Genomic DNA, 27665 nt, shown 5'->3' on the forward strand with positions numbered 1-27665 from the left:
CGTTCATCATTCACCTTGTGTAATCAGGTCAAACGTAGACTGATGATGGAATAATTAATAATGGAGCTCACGAAGCAATACGTCTATCCGCTAAGGGGCTAAGGACGCCGACTTTTTGCCATGAGGCTCAGCGATCCTTCCCGGGCTGAGGGCAATAAAAAGAAAGGGGAAGATAGAGTTGCTTGGTCGACCCCAGGCATGGAAATTTCCATACGTCTGGCTCGACCCCCGTGGGTCCTTCCAAACAATGGCCGGTACCTGAGGCTGACCGAGGCTTCAAGCTTCACGGTATCTTCGCAAAAAATTGTTAAACATTATTTTCAAACTAAACAATTCACTTTTATCTTTATCGCAACTGAATTTTCGACCAGACTAAAAATGCCATACATCAAGGTACAGTATTATACAAAGTGAACTATCAATGATAAGGAGAGTCTTATATTACCATACCACAAAGTTAACAATTCTTTTAATACACAAAATGTTTTATTTCTGCATCCAAAAGGCTCATATTTAAAAACTTATTTTATTTAAAATAAATACAATGGTATAATATTTATTGTATAATTTTCATATAAATATATACAAACACATTTGTATGAGGAGAAGCTAAATATGGAGGTGACCAAGATTGCAAAGACAGCGGTGAGGCGTTATATTCCCTCTGCCTACTTCTGCGGAGAAGCGGCGAGATGGTTAGTCAGTTAGTTGAATGGCACGCATTCCATTAGTGTAACTACTTCTTTCACTCACTCATGAGTAAGTGGGTCGTTTGGGATCCAGCCTATTCTCGGATGGTCACTATACGAGAAGCGTTAAATAAGTGCAAAAGTACAGCGAATGGAAGTGTCATAAAGTTGTAGTTGAAAATTATAGCTGAGGAGTTGTACGTTCTCTTTGAATTCCTCTTCTTCCCATAGACGTTGGTCTTTACAGTTTTTTCAAAGTCTTCACTGTGCAACACGCCAAAATCTGGGGGCATCTGTCTGCACTGATTCTGGAACCAGCTCCCGGCTATCGAGTCGGAGTTCCCGGCCAAGACGCACAGCTCCAGATCTTTGTGCTTATTGTCTATAGCCGTTTGAAGCTCGCCATTCTCAGCCAGCTGTATGACGAATTGTCTCTGGTTATACGGAATGTCTTTCGTATAAAATATGTCGTTTTTCGAATTTCTCACTATGATTTTGAAGTCGGCAATGTCTCTTGATGACTGGACAAACCAATGGATCAATATGGAGTCTCGGGAGCTGGAAAAAAAGGAAAAATTAATATTGCTCTCAAAATAATGCATCGCTCACTTAATGCTGCTTACAAAATAATGTAACTTGCTCGCATGTCAACTGCTCATACATCAACTACTCGCACGTCAACTGCTCGCACGTCAAGAGCTCGTACGTCAATGCTCGCATGTCAACGGTTGACACATCAACTGCTCGCACGTCAAGAGCCCGTACGTCAATGTTCGCATGTCAACCTTTCACACATTAACTGCTCGCACGTCAAGAGCTCGTACGTCAATGCTCGTATGTCAACGGTTGACACATCAACTGCTCGCACGTCAAGAGCCCGTACGTCAATGCTCGCATGTCAACGGTTCACTCATCAACTGCTCGCAAGTCAAGAGCTCGTACGCCAATGCTCGCATGTCGACGGTTCACACATCAACTGCTCGCACGTCAAGAGCTCGTACGTCAATGCTCACATGTCGACGGTTGACACATCAACTGCTCGCACGTCAAGTGCTCGTACGCCAATGCGTTAGTATGCGAATACCATCTGCAAACACGTCAACTGCTTGTATGTCAATTGTTCGCTGCTAACACTTCAACTAAACATATGTCAATGGTTCACATGTCAACTTCTGCACGTCAACTGCTCGTATGTCAACTGCTCGCATGCTAACTGCCAAGCGCCGTGGCGTAGTTGGGTACATATTCACATTTATCTTCCCAGTCCTTACCATCCTCTACCTCCAGGACAAGCCTCTAATACTAGAGGTTATGCGGGTTATCCCTTAAAATGAAGAAAAAAACTGCCAACACGCCAACTGCTCGCATGTTTATATATATATGGCCCTGCAGATACCCAGACCTCCATATTCTTCTTCACCAATGTCCATAAACTACAGCAATTCATCAGAAGCATGCAGCACGGATAATAATTGATACTATATTTCGAATAATTCAACCCAATAATTATATGAATATCGAAACCCAATAATTTGTTCACTATTTCTTTGATATATCGTAGTCATACAGGAGAAAGTGACTGAGTGCATTTTTTACAAAAACGTGATCACTGACAATTTGATATCTTACTAGCTTAATATTGCCCTGAAAACCAATTCCAAAGGATTGGAAACTTGAAAGTTTTTGACTAGTTAAAAATGACTAACTGCATCGATGTTTATTTTATTGCCAAGCAAAAGTGACTTAAATGGCCCTCCTGAACATTTTACATTTTATTAGTTGGTCACTTTCTCCTGTACGACTACGATATGACATTCGTTTCATAATGCCATAACTAGGCGAAACAATTGTCACAATATAAATTTTTATGTGTTTTTGTTAATAAAATACTACTTAGTAGACTCAAAAAATTTGTGTTTGATTTAAAATTTATACATAAATTAAAATGGAGTTCTACAAATTAAACGCTAAATCAATAAATAATACAAAACAGTTATAAAACAAGTACTCTACGCACATGGGGCTTACAATAAATGTTGCAAAAACCCATGTGTTGTGCAACAGCTCATGCCTAGATGCCCAACAACCCCTGACGCTGAGTAACCAGCGCATCGAAAGGGTCGAGAGTTTCAAGTACTTGGGAGTGTACGCGACTGAAAATGGCAGCCTTCAAAAGGAACTGGGAGTGCGATTAGGACTCGCTGGGTCCGCATTTAACAGTATGAAGGCTGTCTGGAGATCGGATTTATACTCGGTGAAAACCAAATGCCGCCTATACAATGCCTGCATTGCTCCTGTTCTCTTATACGGCTGTGAAACATGGCACCTTACAAGGGCCCAGAGCAGCCGTGTACTAAGCTTTGAGAATAGGTGTTTGCGGAGAATCTTATGCGTGCGGTGGTTTGACTTTGTCAGGAATGAAGAGATAAGGCGTAGGACGCAGCAAATCTTGGTCACAACTGTCGTCAAGAAAAAGCGATTCAGTTGGCTCGGCCATGTACTCCGCATGCCTCCCGAGAGCCTTAATCAAGCTTGCCTCTTTTACAAGGCATCAGGTTCGCGCCGCCCAGGACGACCACTGCTGACAATTCGTCGGCAGTTCTCGTCAGAACTTCGGGATGCGGATCTGACTTGGGAGAATGCAAGGGAGCTGGCAGCCGACAGAAAAGCCTGGAGACAGTTTGTGAGACAGTGGTTGATATAGTTATAAAACAAACCCTTAAGATGGCAACGGGTTGTTAACAAACATTTAACAATTCACAGTCTTCAGAAACTTTCTCATGTTTGTGTACACTGGAGTGTATATTCGCACTCATGCAAAATGGAATTATAAATACACATATTGACCCACACTGTTAAAAAACCGTTTTCATATTCAGAGTGTAATTATACTTGTACACGAAAAAAATCACCAAAAGAACAAGAACCAGAAGAAAAGCAATAAAGTGATCAAGGTTTGTGGCGGGGACCGACCGTAGCCATTATGCCGTAACGTTACACGTTACGACGCAAGATTTTTTATCAGCTAAGGCAAATTAAAAGCATTCGCAAGAATCTGCCAGTTGATGCTGCCCGTCAATTAATAAATGCGTTTGTAATATCTAGAGTCGATTATTGTAACGGTATATACACGGGTCTACCAAACGATAAAATGACACTAAAATCACTATCATCAGATTCGGCAGTGACGGCAACTCGGGGATTATTGGACAACCCTGAGCGCCATCAGTTGTTCCGACGACAAAGCTCTCTTTAATTTACGTTTAAAGTGGTAAAAACAAATTTTGTTTCAATTCTAAGCATGCAAAGATATTCTCAATAGATGTCACTATGCGTTCAATATATTTGTACATTTTAAATAATTGATTGTCTTTAGTAAAAGCCCATTTAAAACGGTGCGTCTTAAGATGTAATTTTTGTATGAGCGGCGCTCCGTTCACAGAAAATTATGCGTCTTAAGACGCTCTTGGCAGTCAACCGGTTAATAATAAAAGTGAGTGGATCAAAAAATAAAGTTAATTTAATTCTCCAAATAATAATTGATATGTACTCACAATTGCAAGTCTCGGAACACGAGGTCAGCCTCCATTTCGAAGTCGTTTGTCGGCAACATGGCTTCCCCAGTTTTTTCATCGAGCTTCCGGCTCGTGGCCACGTTCTGGTTGCAATTCAAGCGGTCGTCGTCCACCTGCAAGAAGAGCTGGCCCCCGAGGGAGGGGGGTGCCGCGCAGGTTATGTCGGAGTACGCCGGGCCGTCTCTGGAGCCCTGCGGCAGGTGGCTCAGGTAGTGCTTCAGGGGCCGGGAGAAGCAGTCGCACCGCAGGGGGTTGCCTGGGGGCGAGTGAGACAAGCAGACATTGAACCAACACAAGGAAGAACTAATGTGCAAAGGCAAATAGTCGCAAATTAACCTTTCCGGGAGTATGGACGTAAATGAACGTCGGTGCGAATTTTCCTCAAAGGAGTGTCGACGTTAATGAACATTGAAGTCTATCTGTCAGTTGATGTATAGCAATATATAACATTATCAAACACACACAAGTGTGTGTTTGATAATGTCCTAAGATTGGAGATAATCCAGATTTTGTGAACAAGTATTTGGACACACTCAAAATGTTGTAAATAAATTATCTGGTCAAATTATAAGCTAAATAATAAAAATGAAAATGGTATTTTCTGGCGTTTCTCATGTGTGTGATTATAATCCAGGATTCGGATCTCACAAACTAGTATAAGAGTTTCTGCTTAGTAAAAAGCTTCTTTACATCTCACCAATAGATGTCTCTAGTGAAGTTCTAGTGATTCAAGAACAAGGTTTCTAAATTGGTTCATATATATAGAACTTCCAAGAATTTGAGTAGTGTGGTTGTCAATAATGGGTAGAATTGATGAATGTTACACGTGTGTAAAGTGATCACTTAAACCAGCCTATGATGGTCGTAAGCCCCGTAAATGCCCAGACTTCCATATTCTTCTTCATCTTTGATGAGATGTCAAAAAATAATATGTCCTAAGAAGACCAAACGCGTCACGTATTAACATATACATAAATAAATGTAGAATTCAATCCAACAAAAACCTTGTTTTATTTTGGATATATTACCCAACAATTAAAAGTAGGTAGTCAAATAAATTGTTGCAAATATTACCATTGAAGATGACTTGAAGATGGTTTTTTTTAATCTTGGCCACCAGTGAGTCGTCATAGGTTTCCAGCATGTTGAAACCGATATCCAGCGTTGCCAGGTTGCTAGCGTTCGCCAAATGGTCCACTGGCAACTTTTGTAAACGGTTGTGCGACAAGTTTATTGAAGTTATGTTCTCTGGCAAGCTGAAAATTCCTGTAAAGATATGCATTGACTTAATGATAAGCAAAGCAAATGTCGCTCACTCCTTTCAAGAACGTCATAAATAAAAAATCTTGATTTTTCAGGAGGACGTTTTTAAAGTTAAAAAATATAACACAATGTATTAAAAATTAATATCAAGCCACTTATTGAACTTTTTACCATGCAACAGATCTTTTTAGTTAAAATCTGTAGGTCTTTTCTCCATTTGAAAAATATTAAGTATATTTAAAAAATGTCCGCCTCCATAGTGTAATGGTCAGCACGCTCGGCTACCGTTCTAGAGGTCCCGGGTTCGACTCCCAAGGGGGGGTCAAATAAATATAAGTGATTTTTTCAGTCCAATATTTATTCAATATTACCCTGGACTGGTATCTGAAGCGGAGGGCTGATCACCTTTCCTTCATGGGTTAACGATCAAGATAACACTGCGTTTATATGATGCAGTGCCCTATGCACCATTGGGGTGCGGGTAAGGGTTTGATGAGTGATGAAAATATGTATGGTGATTTTAAAACAAAGTTATATTTTAATTAAGATAAGAAAGAGCTCTTTGCGGTGGTATGGACATGTGGAGCAAATGGCTAGCGAGAGAATGACTAAGAAAATATATGTGGCGAATGTGAGAGGGAAAACAGAACGTGGATGACTGAAAAAGACTTGGCACGATCAGATCAATCAGAACCTAAAATCTGGCGGTGTCAAAAGTCTGCGTAATCGGAGGGCATGTATGACTAGATGTATGGATGTGAAGGAGGCGAGGAGTGTATGTCAGGACAGAAGAGTGTGGCGTTCCATCCTCTCTGCCTACCCCTGCGGAGAAACAGCGTGATGGTAGTAGTAGTGGTAGTAGTATATTTTAATTATGAAAACTAATGGTACTTCTATGATCCAAATGATCCAAAGTTTAGCTGTGTTTTAAAACCGATATAATCCGAATAAATAAATAAATATTGAGTATAAATTTGTCCGCCTCCGTGGTGTAGTGGTTAGCGCGCTAGGCTACCATGCTGGAGGTCACGGGTTCGACTCCCAAGAGGGTCAAAATAACTGTTAGTTATTTTTCAGTCTAATATTTATTTAATACGACCCTGGACTGGTACCTGAAGCGGAAGGCCGATCACCTTTCCTTCGTGTATTACACTGCTTCTATACGATGCAGTGCCCTATGCACCATTTAGGTGCGGATAAGGGTTAGAAGAATAAATAATACCTTTTTCCGACGTGAGATCGTCCAGATCATTGTGAGACATATCTAGAACCTGGAGTGATGACATGTTCCCGATAACACCTGGAACAATTGTATACGTACTTTATAATTGTATACATACTTTATAATTGTATACATACTTTATAGTCGCCTGCAGATGATTGCTTCTGATCTCTCCACATCTCTCATACGGTCCTAGCTTCTAGTCACACATGCTACGTAGACTCTCGGGCCTACTCTCCCTTGATCTTCCCAACCATACCTGCCTCAGCTGCACATATATACCTTCTGATTTCTCCACTCCTGACCCTGGCATACAGTCCTAGCTTCTAGCCACACATGCTACGTAGACTCTCGGGCCTACTCTCCCTTGATCTTCCCAACTATACCTGCCTCAGCTGCACATATATACCTTCTGATATCTCCACTCCTGACCCTGGCATACAGTCCTAGCTTCTAGCCACACATGCTACGTAGACTCTCGGGCCTACTTCCCATATATACTGCTCTAACCATTCTCTACATGGCCAAATCATCTTATATACCCTTGATCTTCCCAACTATACCTGCCTCAGCTGCACATATATACCTTCTGATTTCTCCACTCCTGACCCTGGCATACAGTCCTAGCTTCTAGCCACACATGCTACGTAGACTCTCGGGCCTACTCTCCCATATATACTGCTCTAACCATTCACTACATGGCCAAATCATCTAATATACCCTTGATCTTCCCAACTATACCTGCCTCAGCTGCACATATATACCTTCTGATATCTCCACTCCTGACCCTGGCATACAGTCCTAGCTTCTAGCCACACATGCTACGTAGACTCTCGGGCCTACTCTCCCATATATACTGCTCTAACCATTCTCTACATGGCCAAATCATCTAATATACCCTTGATCTTTCCAACTATACCTGCCTCAGCTGCGCATATATACCTTCTGATTTCTCCACTCCTGACCCTGGCATACAGTCCTAGCTTCTAGCCACACATGCTATGTTGACTCTTTTTTTTAAATTACCTAACGTCCAAGTGACTCTGAAATCTAGCTACGGCTTATGCAACACCGCTTATCATGACCCTACTCAGGCTTCAACTTTTTAAGTTTCATAGCCTATGCCTACTCATGAGTGGATTTACTCTTTATGTTTAAAGTTACTATAATTTCTCCCATACATACTGCTCTAACCATTCTCTACATGGCCACACCATCCCAGAGTGGGGTCATATTTACCTTTTCGAATGCTGTTGAGTATATTGTGGGATATGTTGAGAACTTGCATTTTTTTCGTGCCAAATACAATGTCGTTAGTCAGTACCGGCATCACGTTGTGACTCAAATCAACAGTCGTGAGCTTGTAGGGAATGTACGGATCGTTGGGAAAGGTTTTCCGGGTTATGAAACTGATTTTATTGCTGCTCAGATTCACCTAGAAGAAAAAATGAGAAGAATTTACATATATCCATATTATTTTTAGACATCTCATCAAAGATGAAGAAGAATATGGAAGTCTGGGGGAAATTTACGGGGCTGACGACCGTCATAGGCTGGTATTTGAGTGATCACTTTACACACGTGTAACATTCACCAATTCTACCCATTATTGACAACCACACTACTCAAATTCTTGAAAGTTCTATATATATATAAACCAATTTTTTTTAACATTGTTCTTGAATCACTAGAACTTCACTAGAGACATCTATTGGTGAGATGAAAGAAGCCTCCATATTTTTCTTCATCTTTGATGAGATGTCAAAAAATAGAATGAAAAATAACTCCTTCAATCGGAGATAATCCAGATTTGTGAACAAGTATTTGGACACACTAAAAATATTTTACATACATATTTTACATCCAGTTAACTTATTCAACGAATAGAACGCCACACCATTCTGTCTTTCAAACAATCTCTCCCTCTTTCAAATTCATGAATCTCCTAACACATACCCGTTAATTGTTTTTACTTCTACGACTTAACAGATGGCGCTGGCATTGCGGGAAGACTGTTTTTACCCGTCACATGAAAGTGTTTTAACACTCACTCCTTTCAACATCGTCATTTATCAAAAATCGTCAATTTTCAGTTGTGCATGTTTTCGGAATGCCCAGAAAATGTACTATATCCTAGTAAAAGCGGCATATTTTTAACTTAATATTTACCCGCTACAGGGCAGAAAGTGTTGTTTTTGCATTTCGAAGAAAAGGTATTGTTTAATTATTTTTTCAAATATACTAAATATTTTTCAGATGGAGAAAAAACCTTCAGGTTTTACCTACAAAAATCTGTTGCACAGTAAAATGTTCAAAAAGTGGCTTTATATTTTTTTTTAATAGATTTTATTATATTTTTAACTTTAAAAACGATCTCCTGAAAAATCTAGTTTTTTAATATATGACGTTGTTGAAAGGAATAAGCGACATCTCTTCACCGTCTTATTCCTCATTACTGAGGGTTGTGACCCTTGTGGAAGCAATGACTCTTCTCCAGTTATCCCTTGCCTGAGCTGCACGTAGCGCTCCAACCACCGAGGTGCCTGCTGCCGCCTTAACTCCATCAGTGCATCGTGTGGGGATCTTCCTCTCCCTCTCTTCCCCTCCAGGCTACCTATAACACCCACTCATTGCCACGCGCAACGTGTCCGAAGAACTGAAGAATCTGCTGTGTACAGACATTGGCCAGACTCAAGCCATCCAAGTCTAATGTGCAAAGCCAAATAGCCGCAAGTTAAAAACAGAAGTTTTGAGATAAACGAGTTTACAGTTAACTTAAAATGATGCTTTTTGCCACAAGTATCAAATTAATACAATTTTGCGGCTATTTGGATAATGAATATCTCGGCAAAGGAAAGAGATGGAGCAAAATCTGTGATTGTATATGATAGAGGCCAGTTATAAGAATGCTTTGGGCCGTGTTACGCCAAACAGCCGCAACTTGAGTTACGGCTAGTTGCCTTTACACATTAGAAAAAGGTATCAATTGTATCAGGTATAAATACGGATACAGCTCAGTTAAGTACATGTATAAGTATTAATATATAAGTGATTTTTTCACGCTAATATTTATTCAATATTACCCTGGACTAGTGCCTGATAGCGGAGGGCTGGTCACCTTTCCTTCGTGTGTCAACGATCAAGATAACACTGCGTTTTATATAATGCAGTGTCCTTTACACCTTTGGGGTACGGATAAGGGTTTGAATGAATAAGTATTTCATCTTTGCTTTTTGACCAACACATGTATCAAATTAATACAATTTTGGGGCTATTTGGATAATGAATATCTCGGTAAAGGAAAGAGATGGAGCAAAATCTGTGATTGTATATGATAGAGGCCAGTTATAAGAATGCTTTGGGTCGTGTTACGCCAAACAGCCGCAACTTGAGTTACGGCTAGTTGCCTTTACACATTAGAAGTGTGTTCCTGGCGAATGGACTTGGTGCGTTTAGCTCTCCATGGAATTTGGAGCGTGCGCCTCCAACATGCATGCGGAGGCAATTCAGTATGTGTAAAAAAAGATTTCCTTTTGTGTAAATAAATAAAGATTGATTGTCAACTCACCGTTTGCAGGGAGAGGCAATCGTCAAGCAGCCCGTGCGTTTTGTTATCAATTTTTTCTATGGAGTTCTGAGATAGATCCAATGACCTAGGTGGAAAAAATATGACAATAATAAAATAACAAAGAGTAACATAGGAAATTATTATGAATAACAAAGGATAACATTGGAAATTATTAAATAACAAAGAACAACATACGAACACCCCCTACTAATGAGCAGTAGAAGGGGTCGTCAACCAACATTTCCAGAGTTAAATATACATTTATTATTTAACCGGATCCAAGCGGCGATCCATAAATAAAAAAATGTTAAACAGGTAGGTGCGGTGTGACAGACCTCAGGGACACCAGGCCGTGGAAGGCCCCGTTGGGGACGTGCGTGATGCTGTTGTTGCGGAGAGACAGCGTGAGCAGCTGCAGCAGGCCCTCGAAGGCCCGCTCGCTCACGTCGACCACGCGGTTGTCAGACAGGTCGAGCTCAAACACAATCGGCAGACGCCCGAAGGCCGCCTTCTTCAAGGAGGTTATGTTGTTTTTCTGTAAACGGAAATGAATAAAGGTTATGCGCCAAGCGCGGTCCCTCCATACACGCTGTGGATGCTCCGGATTCCTTGCATTTTAGAGTAAAAAGATTTAAACTTCTATCCTTCAACAGCTAACTAACTAACTAACTAACCATCACGCCGCTTCCCCGCAGGGGTAGGCAGAAAGAATAGAGCGCCACACCACTCTGTCCTTGCAAACATTCTTCGCCTCTTCTACGTTCATGCATCTCCTCATACATACCCGCCGATTGTTACGACTCCTAACCTGACCACTTTCAAGTATTTGGCATACCTGATCGTGCCATGCTTTTCTCGGTCTTCCTCTGCTTCTTTTCCCGCTAACATTCGCCTCATAAATTTGTTTTACCGTTCTTTCCTCACTCATTCGTTCTACATGTCCAAACCATCTCAACACACCTTTCTTAATTTTATCGATAATGCTTATCTCAGCTTTGCATTCCTTCCTTATTTAACTATTCGCACATCTATCATACATCATTTTGTCACACATTCTTCTGAAAGATCGCATTTCGACTGCATTCAGTCTACTTTCATCATTTCACAGTTTTGGATTTACGGAGATGGCGTCTAGATGTCCATATTTGATATCTAGTACGTAGTAAGTACAAGTATAAACATTTCATGTCCAGCATCCCTTCTACAAAAAGTCACCGACCGCCACTGTTATGCACAATATTTCTATTAGTATTTATTCTGTCAGACACTGGATTTATTCACTCTACGGATACCATCCGTAGAGTGAATCCGTCCGCCCGAATTGCCCACCTCTGTGGTGTAATGGTCAGCGTGTTTAGCTACCGTGCTGGAGGTCCCAGGTTCAATTCCCAGGGGGGGAGGTGAAAATAAATATTAGTGATTTAACACTGTAATATTTATTTAATATTACCCTGGACTGGTTCCTGAAGCGCAAGAGTGATCACCTTGCCTTCATGTAAGTAATGATCAAGATAACACTGCGTCAATTTGATTCAGTGCTCTATGCACCATTAGGTGCGGATAAGGGTTATAAATAAAACGGATGGTATATCAATATTAGAGGTGAAGTGACCACGCCCCACCCTGTACAACACTCTGCACGGAGTGGTGGAAGGTACGTTACATTGAGGTAGAGGTATTGCAGCGAGGGCAGGGTGCTGAGGGCCTGCCAGGGGGGCTCCTGGAGCCCCGTCTCGGTGAGCCGCAGCACGCGCAGGGTCAGCAGGGGGGTCGGGGGGTCAGGCTGCCCGAGGACAGCCCCCCGCCCAGGGGGTTCCGGCTCAGGTCCAGGGACAGCAGCGCGTTCATGGACGGCCACACGTTGTCCCCGATCACCGAGATGTTGTTGTCAGAGAGGTCCACCGCACTGTAAGACAGTCAAATACGTCAACACGGGTCCAAACGGACACTCGTGTGTCTGTGTGTTGCATACATTATTGTATCCTCACCCCAAGCTGATGGGCAGCATGAATATCTTCTCTAGCTTGTTGTGGCTGAGGTCCAGTTTCTGGCAGCTGGCCAGTTTGGCCAGTGACCCCCGTGCGACGTCACTCAGGTTATTGTGGGACAGGTCAAGCTCCAATATGGTCGGCAGGGTGCCAAAGGTGGGTGGCTTGATCTGCTCCAAAGAATTGTGACTGAGATTCAAAAACCTGGAAATCAAAAACTAAGACTGAAATTCAAAAACCTGGAAATCTAAAATTGTATGTTTTGAATATTGAAAGCATTAACTTTGTGGATCATATTGATATATTATTTTGAGAAATAAAAAGACTTTGTTTTTTGATCCACTCACATTTTCATTAACCAACTAGTTTCGGCAACAACCTGTTGCCCTCTTCAGGGTTTAATTTATGACATTAATTACAGTCTTAAATTAAACCCTGAAAAGGGCAACAGGTTGTTTCCGAAACTAGTTGGTTAATAAAAATGTGAGTGGATCAAAAAACAAAGTCTTTTTATTTCTCAAAATAATACTTATATTGTAATTAAGATTCAAAAACTTGCTACTTAAAAATTGTGACCAAATTCAGGTCCACATTCAAAATTCAGATCTCTGTCACTATTTTCAACATGAAATAGTATTAAATTGAAATATTTGTGTTGATTATATAATAATAAAACCCTTATCCGCACCCCAATGGTGCATAGGGCACTGTGTCTTATAAACGCAGTGTTATCATGATCGTTTTAATTATGAAGGAAAAGTGATCAGCCCTCCGCTTCAGGTACCAGTCCATGGTAATATTGAATAATTATTACAGTGAAAAAATCACTTATATTTATTTTTACCCCCCTTGGGAATCGAACCCGGGACCTCCAGAACGGTAGCCGAGCGTGCTGACCATTACACTACGGAGGCGGACAAAAATTGTATTAACTAAGTAAAATTATAAAAACATAAATATTTGTCTTTTTAAACAAAAAATATTTTTAAAAAATACCTCAAAGAGAAGAGACTTTGGAAAACGGCGCTAAATATCTCTTTCAGCTGGTTGTGGGACACGTCCACCGTGTGGAGCTCGTACAGCTTGGGGAACGTGTTCTTGGGGATGGTGTGGATCGCGTTGTGAGACGCATTCAAGATCTTCAGCCCGGACATGTTGTGGAGAGGAATCTGGGACAAACAACAAACCGTCAACGCTTGAAGCACTAACTAACCAAATCAGTGCTCCGCATACTTTTTCTGTTCAAGGTACACCTACCAAATTAAGAAATTTCAGAGGTGCATATTTACCATATTATACTAACATCTTCAAGGATGAGGTGCTACGACTGATCAAGGAAAGGAAGCACCTACTCGCAACTATCTCCAAAAGATACCACCCTGGGAATCGAACCCGAGACCTCCAGAACGGTAGCCGAGCATGATGACCATTACACTACGGAGGCGGACATATACATATATATATATATATATATATATATATATATATATATATATACATATATATATATATATATATATATATATATATATATATATATTATATATATATATATATATATATATATATATATATATATATTATATATATATATATATATATATATATATATATATATATATATATATATATATATATATATATATATATATATATATATATATATAAATATATATATATATATATATATATATATATATATATTATATATATATATATATATATATATATATATATATATATATATATATATATATATATATATATATATATATATATATATATATATATATATATATATATATATTTATATATATATATATATATATATATATATATATATATATATATATATATATATATATATATATATATATATATATATATATATATATATATATATATATATATATATATATATCGTATAAAGCTTTTGTAATTATTCAACAACCATAAACGGCTAGAAAGACCAGATAAAGAGTAAAAAGTACCTGATTCAACTCGGTAAAAAAGTTGTACGACAGTTGAAACTCGGTTGCAAATGTGGTGGCGTCGAATGCCTTGGTCGGTATGTGGGTCAGGTTGTTGTGGGACAAGTCCAGCACGGTTATGTTGGCGCAGTTCTCAAAGGAGCCCGGCTCAATCTTCGCCAAGGCGTTGTGTGAGATATTGATCTTCGTCAAGTATAGATCCTTGAAGGAGAGCTTCTGGATCTCCGTTATTTGGTTATCCGACACATCGATGATCTGAAACACTCATGCCTATCAATATATTGCTCACTCCTTTCAAGAACGTCATAAATCAAAAATTGTCAATTTTCAGTTGTGCGTGTTTTCGGAATGCCCAGAAAATGTACTATATCCCAGCAAAAGCGGCATATTTTTAACTTAATATTTACCCGCTACAGGGCAGAAAGTGTTGTTTTCGCATTTTGATGAAAATGTATTGTTTAATTATTTTTTTAAATATGCTTAATATTTTTCAAATGGAGAAAAAACCTTCAGGTTTTACCTAAAAAGATCTGTTGTACAGTAAAAAGTTCAATAAATAGCTTGATATTTATTTTAAATACATTGTATTATATTTTTAAACTTTCCTGAAAAATCTAGAATATATTTGATTGAAGATTAAATGGAATGACGGTCATTATATCTCCCCGAGACAGAGTGACAATTTGGCCCCAGACCTATGAAAGTTTGCCTATGCCTGATCTATACAAAGATGAAGAAGAAAATGAAGCACCTACCTCCACATAGTTGAGTTGTGAGAACATTTGAAAGTCTATTTTTTTAATTCTGTTTCTAGACATGTCGATAGTGCCGATCCTAGTCACCGAGCTGAATGTCCCCCTGCCAATGTCGGAAATCTCATTGTCCGACAGATACAGGCGCCTGGAAAACAATTCGAAGTTGATTGGTCATCGGCCGGCGGTGTCAGCACGCGTGCTGGCCCGACGGATTCACACACCGTTCCCGGGGGAAAGAAATGGCAAGAAATCATATTTCTTATATAATATATATATATATATAAAACCCTTATCCGCACCCCAATGGTGCATAGGGCACTGCTTTATATAAACGCAGTGTTATCTTAATCGTTTACACATGAAGGAAAGGTGATCAGCCCCCCGCTTCAGGACCAGTCCAGGGTAATATTGAATAAATATTACAGTGAAAAAAATCACTTATATTTATTTGATCCCCCTGGGAATCGAACCCGGGACCTCCAGAACGGTAGCCGAGCGTGCTGACCATTACACTACGGAGGCGGACAAAAAAGGGATCGAAAAATATCCGAGAGATGGCAGATAGTCTAAGATAATAGAGTAAAATATATTTTGTTATGTTAAAAGCCTTATGCGAGATTTATATTAAAAAATATGTGTCAAATGAAAATAATGGATTTCTTTTCGGTACCCCTAATATATAATATTATTTTATGTCAACTCATCAAAGATGAAGAAGAATATGGAAGTCTGGGCATTTACGGGGCTGACGACCGTCATAGGCTGGTTTAAGTGATCACTTTACACACGTGTAACATTCACCAATTCTACCCATTATTGACAACCACACCACTCAAATTCTTGGAAGTTCTATATATATATATGAACCAATTTAGAAACCTTGTTCTTGAATCACTAGAACTTCACTAGAGACATCTATTGGTGAGATGTAAAGAAGCTTTTTACTAAGCAGAAACTCTTTTATTAGTATGTGAGGTCCGAATCCTGGATTATAATCACACACATGAGAAACGCCAGAAAATATCATTTTCATTTTTATTGTTTAAGCTTATATATGATATTTTATTTAAAATTCCATTATGTTTCTTAAATGGCAAATTCTGAAGCTTCAATAACTATGAATAAAATGTTTTTGGTTTTATTAGACTATTGAATGTTAATTTTTACGGAATAAATTGAATTGAAAATGAAAGGAAATATGGCAGACCTTAAGAACCGCATCCCCCTGAAGCTGTTGGTGTCCAGTCTCTTTATGTGATTGTGATCCAAGTGAACCACACGGAGAACTGCATTTCTTGCAAACATCCCTCTGAAATTTAAAATTCAATAGTGAATACATAAACAATGTTTACAACATTTTGAGTGTGTCCAAATACTTGTTCACAAAATCTGGATTATCTCCAATTACAGGAGTTATTTTCATATTATTTTTGACATCTCATCAAAGATGAAGAAGATCTTCTTCTGCTCCTATTACCAACCACATTCGACACATCGCTCACTCCTTTCAAGAATGTCATAAATCAAAAATCGACAATTTTCAGTTGTGCATGTTTTCGGAATGCCCAGAAAATGTACTATATCCCAGCAAAAGAGGCATATTTTAAACTTAATATTTACCCGCTACAGGGCAGAAAGTGTTGTTTCTGCATTTTGAAGAAAAGGTATTGTTTGATTATTTTTTGAAATATACTAAATATTTATCAAATGGAGAAAAAACCTTCATGTTTTACCTAAAAAGATCTGTTGCACAGTAAAAAGTTGAATAAGTGGCTTGATATTTATTTTTAATACATTGTATTGTATTTTTGAACGTTAAAAACGTTCTCCTGAAAAATAAAGTTTTTTTATTTATGACGTTCTTGAAAGGAGTGAGCGATATGTTATCTGATGATTTATTTTGGGTTTTAAGTAACGCACGGATCACGACATGTGTCTATAACATAACATACCTTGACAACTCCGTGAGATGGTTATGGGAGACATTGCACCAGGAGAGCTTCGTGAGGTCGGCTATGTGGGAGCTCTCCAGCTTGGAGATGTTGTTATAGCTAGAACAATACAAGTACCGTGTAAATTATTCACATCTCAACATACACGAGGAGGAATATACAAGTCTTAACTATGTACGGAGATTTTTAACCTTTCCCTTACGGTGCTAAAAACTTCCGCGTGCACTGGTGATATGCATTGTATGTATGATAGATGTTCGAATAGTGAAATAAGGAAGGAATGCAAAGCTGAGACAAGCATTATAGATAAAATTAACCCTTCACTGCATAGTGTATCACATTTGTTACATACCCAAAAGTTAGTGTTAAAACGTTCTTTAAAAAGTTCTTTAAAATCAAAGAGGAGAGGGGAAAGTTATAATAATAATTTATTAAACAATATATTGTTTCAAAATTCTTCACCTTTGCTTTCCATATTTCCTTTTTTTTCAAACTCCGCCCCTTGACTAACCCCCTCCCCCTAACATTCCCCTCTCCTTATTTATAGAACAATTTTATATTCTATATTTAAGTTACTATACAGACCTGAATGATGGAAGTTTAACTTCCGACACATGTAGTCTTTTAAAACTCAAGTGGTATAAAACAAGCGTTTTCTTTAATCAACGGAAAGGTACATGAAGATAGTAATGTTACAGTCATTTCTTTGGTGTGGAGATGCGGGCTATTGCAGTTTTATTTAAGGTACATAACAGTTCTTTGGACACGTTGCGCGTGGCAACGAAGATAGCTTGGAACGACAAGTTGTGATCGGTAGCCTGGAGAGGAAGAGAGGGAGAGGAAGATCCCATGGACAGCTAGACGCACCAACGAGTCTATTCGTCAGGAACTACACTTGGATGGCTTGACTCTGGCCAATGTCTGTACATGACAGATTCTCCAGTTATTTGGCAACGAGGATAGCCTGGAACGACTAGTTGTGATCGGTAGCCTGGAGGGAAAGAGAGGGAGAGGAAGATCCCCCACACGATGGACCGATCAAATTAAGGCAGCAGCAGGCACCTCGGTGGTTGGAGCGCTACGTGCAGCGCAGGCAAGGGATAACTGGAGAAGAGTCATTGCTTCCGCAAGGGTCACAACCCTCAGCAATGAGGAATAAGACAGAGAAGAACATGAATATTTAAGAAGATCTTCTTCTTCTCTTTGTGCCGTGTCAGGTCCCCCTGACGTCGACCATCACTTGAGAGTCCTCGTCTTGGTCAGCCCTAAACATCTAAGTAAGATCTGATCAGAAATAATAAATACCTGATATCAAGAACCTCCGCATCTCTCAGACCTTTGAACTGATTTTTTTTTAGAACTGTCAGTTCGTTCCCGTGCAAATCCAACGTTTTAAGCTTCCTTAGTGGCTGAAAAAAATACATATATTTTCACAACAGAACTAGTACTATTTCATTTTTAAAAAATCTAGTAATACCGTGATGTGGAAAAATCATTTTAACAAAATTAAGAGCTGGGCGGAATCTATTTTAAACCTGGAGTATGGATGTAAAAGAACATCGGTGCGAATTCTCCTTAAAGGAGTAATGACGTTAATGAACGTTGAAGTCCGTCTGTCAGTTAGTATGATGTAACTTGTATAGCAATGACATCTGTGGATATTTGTGTGTAATTTTGTCATAATTGAAAAATATTTCGAAGAGGTGTTTTTTTTTATTAAATTATTTTTATATTATTTTTTGACATCTCATCAAAGATGAAGAATATGGAAGTCTGGGCATTTACGGGGCTTACGACCGTCATAGGCTGGTTTAAGTGATCACTTTACACACGTGTAACATTCACCAATTCTACCCATTATTGACAACCACACTACTCAAATCCTTGGAAGTTCTATATATATGAACCAATTTAGAAACCTTGTTCATGAATCACTAGAACTTCACTAGAGACATCTATTGGTGAGATGTAAAGAAGCTTTTTACTAAGCAGAAACTCTTATTCATGAACAAGGTTTCTAAATTGGTTCATATATGTATATAGAACTTCCAAGAATTTGAGTAGTGTGGTTGTCAATAATGGGTAGAATTGGTGAATGTTACACGTGTGTAAAGTGATCACTTAAACCAGCCTATGACGGTCGTAAGCCCCGTAAATGCCCAAACTTCCATATTCTTCATCTTTGATGAGATGTCAAAAAATAATATGAAAATAACTCCTGTAATTGGAGATAATCCAGATTTTGTGAACAAGTATTTGGACACACTCAAAATGTTGTAAATTATTTTTACATTATTTCTATCTTCACAATACACCGATTTAATGAAAAAAATTTTTTTTTCATGTAAAAAGAACCCACTCCCCAGAGAAAGTCGGATATCAATTTTTGTACTCCCGGAAAGGTTAAATATACTGCACATTTTTCATGTTCATTTGCTGGAATAAAGCGTGTGTATCTATCTAGGCCTTAAGGGTCACCTGGAGGGACTCCACGGTCAGGTCTCTGAGGCCCCCGTTGGCGATGTGAAGTCTCTCGAGCTTGCCCGAAGCCAAGCTGTCTGCGAAGATGTCCTTGTCCAGCGTCTCCATTCTGTGGCCGTCTATCTTGATGAGGGTGATATTTCCCAAAATCTGAAAGCAAAAATACGAATCTCATAGTACCGAGAGTAGACGCACATTTGTGGACTTTGCTTTTTTTATTTTTTATATGAGTGTCCACTTGCAAATCAAGTTATGTTAACACATTGAATGCTGGGGTCTAAAAATATGCGGGGGGCGTTTTTTACATAGCAATTATTGCAAAAATATATAACTTTCTTAAAATCGGTACAACTTCTAAACCCAACAATATTTTTTATTAGAATTTTCAAAGAAATTATGCGTAATGTTTGTTCATCATAGATAAAATAACAAACAAGTGAGACATGGTCAAGCCGGGTCTCACTTTGACCCGGCTTGACCAGGATGTTAATTGAGGGTCTCACTATGACCCCCTTTGACCAGGATATAAATTGAGGGTCTCACTATGACCCGGTTCGACCAGGATGTTAATTGAGGGTCTCACTATGTTTGAACAGGATGTAAATTGAGGGTATCACTTTGACAAGGATGTAAATTGAGGGTCTCACTATGACTCGGTTTGAACAGGATGTAAATTGAGAGTCTCACTATGACCCAGTTTGACCAGGATGAAAATTCAGGGTCTCACTTTGAAGGCTTCCTTGGGAAAAGTATCCAGTCGAGTGTTTGTGAGATGGAGTTCCTGCAGGGTTATATTTATTCCCAGAAATGTGTTTTCCTTGATTGAGGTAATAGGAGTGTCTTCAATCTGCAATATCCTTACTCTGAGTTTGTATAAGAGTGGTCCATATAATTTTCCTGCAACACATATTTAGGGATTTCCATTAAGAGAGATACAATTTTTTCGCGAGTGTTTTTGCCTAGAATTTTCACTCATGAATTACATGAAATTATAGTAACTTTAAATATAGAGAGTAAATCCACTCACGAGTAGGCATAGGCTATAAAACTTAAAAAGATGAAGCCTGAGTAGGGTCATGATAAACGGTGTTAAATAAGCCGTAGCTAGATTTTAGAGTCACTTGGACGTAAGGTAATTCCAAAAAAAAGAGATACTGTTTTTAAAATTTTAAAAATCACATGAGTAAATCTTTCAGTAAGGCACAAATTTTTGTTTTATTTGAAAGGTTAGGTTACACTGTTGGGTAATATTAATCCAAAATTAAACAAGGTTTATTTGGTTGAATTCTACATTTATTTATGTATATGTTAATACGTGACGCGTTTCGTCTTCTTAGGACATTATCAAACACTCAATGTTGTGTTTGATAATGTCCTAAGAAGACCAAACGCGTCACGTATTAACATATACATAAATAAATGTAGAATTCAACCATATAAACCTTGTTTAATTTTGGATAAAAAACTAACTAACCATCACGCCGCCTCCCCGCAGGGGTAGGCAGAGAGAATAGAGCGCCACACCACTCTGTCCTTGCAAACATTCTTCGCCTCTTCCACGTTCGTAACGACTCCTAACCTGACCACTTTCAAGTATTTGGCATACCTGATCGTGCCATGTTTTTCTCGGTCTTCCTCTGCTTCTTTTCCCAATAACATTCGCCTCATAAATTTGTTTTACCGTTCTTTCTTCACTTATTCGTTCCACATGTCCAAACCATCTCAACACACCTTTCTTAATTTTATCGATAATGCTTATCTCAGCTTTGCATTCCTTCCTTATTTCACTATTCGCACATCTATCATACATCGTTTTGTCGCACATTCTTCTGAGAGATCTATTACCCAACATTATTATTATTATGGATATATTACCCAACAATTCAATATGGAATTCTACCAACTGTCTGCAGTTACAATAAATAGGTTACATACGCCATTATATGTGAAAAATACCATCGTTCGTGCAAGCACCACGACTTCTCTGGACATATGCATTCTATCAACATAATTTTTCACTTTTTCACGTAAATTTGGCTGCATTTCAGCGCGCTCAATGTTGGCCTTGAATTGCTCAGTTGTTGTTGGGTTATAAGCATACATGTGACTTTACATAACCAGAAAAGAAAGAGTTCACAAAGTGTCGTTAAATCACAAGATCAGGGAGGATAATTGACTGGACCATTTCGATAATGAGTCCAATAATTGAATAATGTCATCTGTGAATTCTTCTTAAAAGAAATGCAGAGAATCTCAAGTGCATACAGCGATCCGTGGAAAGATCCATGCTTGGTTTTAGACTGAGGGATAAAATTAAAAATGAAGATACCAGGAAAAAAATCAAAGTAGAGGACATCATGGATTGCGTGGCAAAACTCAAATGGCAGTGGGCAGGACATATAGCGAGACAGGACCCCAGAAGATGGACCCCAAGAATTCTACGATGCAGACCTTGGGAGAGCAAAAGAGGCGTCGGAAGACCCCAAAAGAGATGGTTCGACGACATAGTCGCTGTGGGGGGTAGAAACTGGCTGCAAGGAGCAGCCGGCCGCAGGAGATGGAAAGAAGGGGAAGAGGCCTACATCCAGCAGTGGAGGTCAGAGGGCTTATGAAGAAGAAGTGAATTCTTCTTAAATTACTCACAGTATTCGCAAACGAGAGCTGATTTTGACGAAACAATTTAATAATTTCTGAACATTTGTTCGAACGGAAGGGCTTTTTTTAGTGGGTTATAATTCCAACATTTTGAGTGTGTCCAAATAAATGTTCACAAATCTGGATTATCTCCAATTACAGGGGTTATTTTTCACATTATTTTGACATCTCAACATTTCATTCAAACCCTTATCCGCACCCCAATGGTGCATAGGGCACTGCATCATATAAACGCAGTGTTATCTTGATCGTTGACACATGAAGGAAAGGTGATAAATAAATATAAGAGTGAAAAAATCACTTCAATTTATTGACCCCCCTGGGAATCGAACCCGGGACCTCCGGAACAGTAGCCGAGCGTGTTGACCATTACACTACGGAGGCGGACAAAATCATCTCAACATAGATGAATAAGAATATGGAAGTCTGGGTATTTACATAGGCTGGCTTAAGTGACCGCCTCACCTATATTGCACTCCTTCAGTATGAGCCGTTCCACTGGTACGTCCAGCGCCGCCAGGTTGCCCAGCCCCACGCTGAGGGTGGCCAGCCCCGTGCTGGCACACTGCACGTAGAGCCCCGAGTCGGTGCCCTCGGTGCACACACACGGATGGAGCAAAACTGCCTGGAACAAGAAAGGTTGACTCAAATTTTCATGGACAGGGTTGCCAGGACTTCTCCAAATAAATACCAAACAGAGCAACAACAAAAAAGTTTAAACTGTTTAGGATTTTTAAAGAGCGTGTGACTAACGCCATATTGCAAATAAAATTTAATTACAACATTTTGAGTGTGTCCAAATACTTGTTCACAAAATCTGGATTATCTCCAATTACAGGAGTTATTTTCATATTATTTTTTGACATCTCATCAAGATGAAGAAGAATATGGAAGTCTGAAGTCTTAGATTTTGTGAACAAGTATTTGACACATTAAAAATGTTGTAAATAAATTATCTGGTCAAATTATAAGCTTAAATCATAAAAATGAAAATGGTATTTTCTGGCGTTTCTCATGTGTGTGATTATAATCCAGGATTCGGACCTCACATACTAATAAAAGAGTTTCTGCTTAGTAAAAAAATATTTACATCTCACCAATAGATGTCTCTAGTGAAGTTCTAGTGATTCAAGAACAAGGTTTCTAAATTGGTTCATATATATAGAGCTTCCAAGAATTTGAGTAGTGTGGTTGTCAATAATGGGTAGAATTGGTGAATGTTACACGTGTGTAAAGTGATCACTCAAACCAGCCTATGACGGTCGTCAGCCCCGCAAATGCCCAGACTTCCATATTCTTCTTCATCTTTGATGAGATGTCAAAAATAATAACCTTAAATAAAATATATACCCACACACAAGCCATGCCTTTGTGGGATCTTTTTTTGTATTAATATTATGTATTTTTTTTATATAATTTATATTTGAAGCACTAACTTGCGATTTTCCATTTTATAATTAAAATGTTACCTTGTTTTAAAATCACTATAAATATTTTATTTTATAATTAAAATGTAATACTAGTATTTATCAGAGTCCGCCTCCGTAGTGTAATGGTCAGCACGCTCGGCTACCGTTCTGGAGGTCCCGGGTTCGATTCCCAGGGGGGGTCAAATAAATATAAGTGATTTTTTCACTCTAATATTTATTTGATAATACCCTGGACTGGTACGTGAAGCGGAGGGCTGATCACCTTTCCTTCATATGTAAACGATTAAGATAACACTGCGTTTATATGAAGCAGTGCCCTATGCACCATTGGGGTGCGGATAAGGGTTTTATATATATTATAATCAGTCTTGGTAAAGAAGCGGTTAGCTTGAAACTGGTAGAGATTATAACTAAGTTTATTAAGATATTTAGAGTGATTTTAAAACAAAGTAACGTTTTAATTATAAAATGGAAAATCACAAAGTTGGTGCTTTAATTATGTAAATATTTTATTTTACTTACTTACTTACTTATAACCCTTATCCGCACCCAATGGTGCATAGGGCACTGCATCGAATTGACGCAGTGTTATCTTGATCATTACTTACATGAAGGCAAGGTGATCACTCTTGCGCTTCAGGAACCAGTCCAGGGTAATATTAAATAAATATTACAGTGTAAAATCACTAATATTTATTTTCACCCCCCCTGGGAATCGAACCCGGGACCTCCAGCACGGTAGCTAAACACGCTGACCATTACACCACGGAGGCGGACTTTTATTTTACTTAATTATAATGTCTACCGGATTCGAAGCCAACCGCTTCTTTATGACTTTTTGTATACTTGAAATTATAATATATCGTGAAATGCAAATGAATTTAAAATAAAGAAGAAGAAACCTTTTCCCTTTGCAGTGGACATCTATACCTTGGTCCTGGTGGTATGTATTCAGAATAAGAAACGGGTATCTCCATTAGAATGAGCAGAACGAATATAGAACGGAGCGCCATATTATGGAAGTCGGCACCAATCATTGTTAACGGTATTGTTGACTTTTAAGTATCTATAAAAAAAGAGATATTTCAGTACCGCGGCACACTGGCGTACTGTGGTGATTAGTTGGTATGCCGCGAAATAAGTCTAGTTTTGTGAAAATAACACAATGGCTCCTAATTTTGATTGCCCATGCTCAGTTAAGTAAGATCACATTCGGCATTAAACATAATATTGCTCACTCCTTTCAAGAACGTCATAAATCAAAATACTTGATTTTTCAGGAGAACGTTTTTAAAGTTAAAAAATATAATACAATGTATTAAAAATAAATATCAAGCCACTAACTGATCTTTTTACCGTGCAACCGAACTTTTTAGTTAAAACCTGAAGGTTTTTTTTCCATTTGAAAAATATTTAGTATATTTAAAAAAATTATTATACAATACCTTTTCTTCAAAATGCAAAAACAATACTTTCTGCCCTGTAGCGGGTAAATATCAAGTTTAAAATATGCCGCTTTAGCTGATATATAGGACATTTTCTGGGCATTCCGAAAACATGCACAACTGAAAATTGACGATTTTTGATTTATGACGTTCTTGAAAGGAGTGAGCGATATGTTAAATATGTTACCATAATATGGTAAATATGCACCTCTAAAATTTCTTAATTTGGTAGGTTTACCTTGAATAGAAAAAGTTTGCGGAACACTGATCTAATATACTCATCGCTCACTCCTTTCAAGAATGTCATAAATAAAAAATCGTCAATTTTCAGTTGTGCGCGTTTTTGGAATGCCCAGAAAATGTACTTTATCCCAGCAAAAGCGGCATATTTTTAACTTAATATTTACCCGCTACAGGGCAGAAAATGTTGTTTTCGCATTTTGAAGAATAGGTATTGTTTAATTATTTTTTTTATTTTACTTAATATTTTTCAAATGGAAAAAAAACCTTCAGGTTTTACCTTAAACGATCTGTTGCACAGTAAAAAGTTCAATAAGTGGCTTGATATTTATTTTTAATACATTGTGTTATATTTTTAAACTTTAAAAACGTTCTAGTGAAAAATCAAGTTTTTTGATTTGTGACGTTGTTGAAAGGAGTGAGCGGTATGAGATGATCATATCGTGGGTATACTGGCAAAAAACTTTAACTCTAAAATCCCTGTTTTAACACGTTGACTGCCAACTATGAGATAACTCTAGGATTGCGTTCATTGCTAGGACGCCGACTAGGAGTTATCTCCTACTGTGTTTACTTACTGAACGTTTGAAAAGTAAAACTAGTGATCAAAAAATATTTGGTATGAGGAGGGGGGGTTAAGGAAGGGGATTTTTTGTAAAAGGAAACATAGATAATAATGGTGATGTATTTTGAAACTGCATATATTATTAATTACCAATTTATCAGAACATAAATTTTTATGTAGTATTCATTTTCAAACCCTTATCCGCACCCCAATGGTGCATAGGGCATTGAATAAATATTGGAGTGAAAAAATCACTTAAATTTATTTGACCCCCCCCCCTCCCCCCAGGAATCGATCCCGGGACCTCCAGAACGGTAGCCGAGCATGCTGACCATTACACTACAGAGGCGGACAATTATGTATTATACAAGTGTATAATTTTTTAAAAAAATCAACATGTAATTCCACAAAGCTAATGACGAATCAATGAATAATACAATTCGTCACTTATTAGCGGATCTATTTCGAATGACGATTCGCTATTAACAAAGATGGAAAGCTACCCCACATAAAAGGTCTAAATTCGGAATAGCAATTTAAAAAATTATATTTAAGCCTCCATAATTAGACATCTAACCAAAACACATGTTAGCATTGGCTTTTGAAAGTATAGATTTATTTAATATATTGTCATCCACCTTGAAGTGTGTACTTTCTCAGCATTTCTTCTCCATGTTATAATGGATAAATGTAAACGTTGTGTTTCACCTCTCTCGCTGCTCGCTGATTGTGTGCGAAAGAGACGTGTATTTACCAGTGCTTACTATTTGTTATTTTATTATAATTTTATGTTTACAACTTTTTGTTTCTCTATTAGTGTATTTTAATATAAGGTACTACATATATGTATTATGTTAAAGGCATTAGCCGTTCAATGAATAAATAAATAAATAAAACGAAATTTCATTAAAATTGAGACTATGAGTTTCTTTCTTGTCCGGTCGTTCAATGTCAAATTCGTTTAGGCAAAAACTTTCTAAAAATACGTCATACTAATTCCCAAGAGATTAACTTTTGTTCTACATTACTCACCACATATCAGCAGATAATTGCACAATTTTTGAGTATTCTCAAATGAACTTTTACGTTAAAACAAACATTTTTCCGTTTTTTTAAACTTATACTAGGATCTTACTGTCGACAGGTAAATAAATGATAGCGAAGTCTCGACAACTTGACGTTCGGTAGTTGAACACTCGAAGGACAGATGTCGCCAAAGTCCCTTTCACTTTTGCAAAAGGTCGAACTAATCAAACAGATCAATACGTAAACTTAGCGTTCTTTCATACGCTTCGAGAATTGCGTTGTATCGCAAGTGAAACGTCATTCAATGGAAATTATTTATTTTTTTAAATTGTATGTACAGAAAAGAAGTAACTACATTGGCGGGCTTATAGCTAAAAAGCAATATGTTCCGACCAACCAAAAAACAGACTAGTGATATTGATCAAAACGTTTGATACCATATATAGCTGTTGGCAATCAGAAAATAGATAGTACTTGAACATTTAAAAAAAATATAAATTACAAATTGACATTTAAAAAAACCTAAATTTCAAAAGATGATAAAGAGGGCAAAGGAAAAAGGGAGTTTAGGGAAGGAGGTAGAGGGAAGAGGTTTGATGGACAGTTAGGATTCTAATGATAGATAGTAATGTCTCAGACGTTTCTTCAAGTGATTAGAGAAGGTGCATTTGTTTACGCGGAGAGGTAATTCATTCCATAGTCTGGCCGCTTGGACAGAGAAGGAATTACTGAAGAATGATTTGTTATAGCGAGGAATGGGAAGTGTTCTTTCTTGGGAAGAACCAAGTGATAGACCATGATCAGAGAATAACGCAGAGAA

At 38.2% G+C, this 27665-nt stretch overlaps 1 pseudogene across 1 annotated transcript; it reads right to left on the reverse strand.

Moving 5' to 3' along the window:
• On the reverse strand, nucleotides 1–27009 carry LOC148301388 (uncharacterized; annotated as a pseudogene). The gene is made up of 20 exons (XR_015838796.1): nucleotides 26852–27009; nucleotides 24472–24635; nucleotides 22605–22764; nucleotides 20212–20381; nucleotides 19482–19634; nucleotides 18309–18412; nucleotides 17004–17102; nucleotides 16259–16360; nucleotides 15052–15196; nucleotides 14297–14551; nucleotides 13302–13474; nucleotides 12306–12509; nucleotides 11981–12223; nucleotides 10653–10852; nucleotides 10318–10402; nucleotides 7989–8184; nucleotides 6750–6827; nucleotides 5339–5530; nucleotides 4244–4520; nucleotides 1–1247 (listed from the first exon to the last, which is right to left on the reverse strand). The product of XR_015838796.1 is annotated as an uncharacterized LOC148301388 (transcript).
• Between the last annotated feature and the right edge of the window lie 656 nt (nucleotides 27010–27665).

This window comes from Brachycentrus maculatus, unplaced genomic scaffold, assembly GCF_059751285.1.
Source record: "Brachycentrus maculatus isolate JH-2025_06_01 unplaced genomic scaffold, ASM5975128v1 h1tg000566l, whole genome shotgun sequence".
NCBI lineage: Eukaryota > Metazoa > Arthropoda > Insecta > Trichoptera > Brachycentridae > Brachycentrus > Brachycentrus maculatus.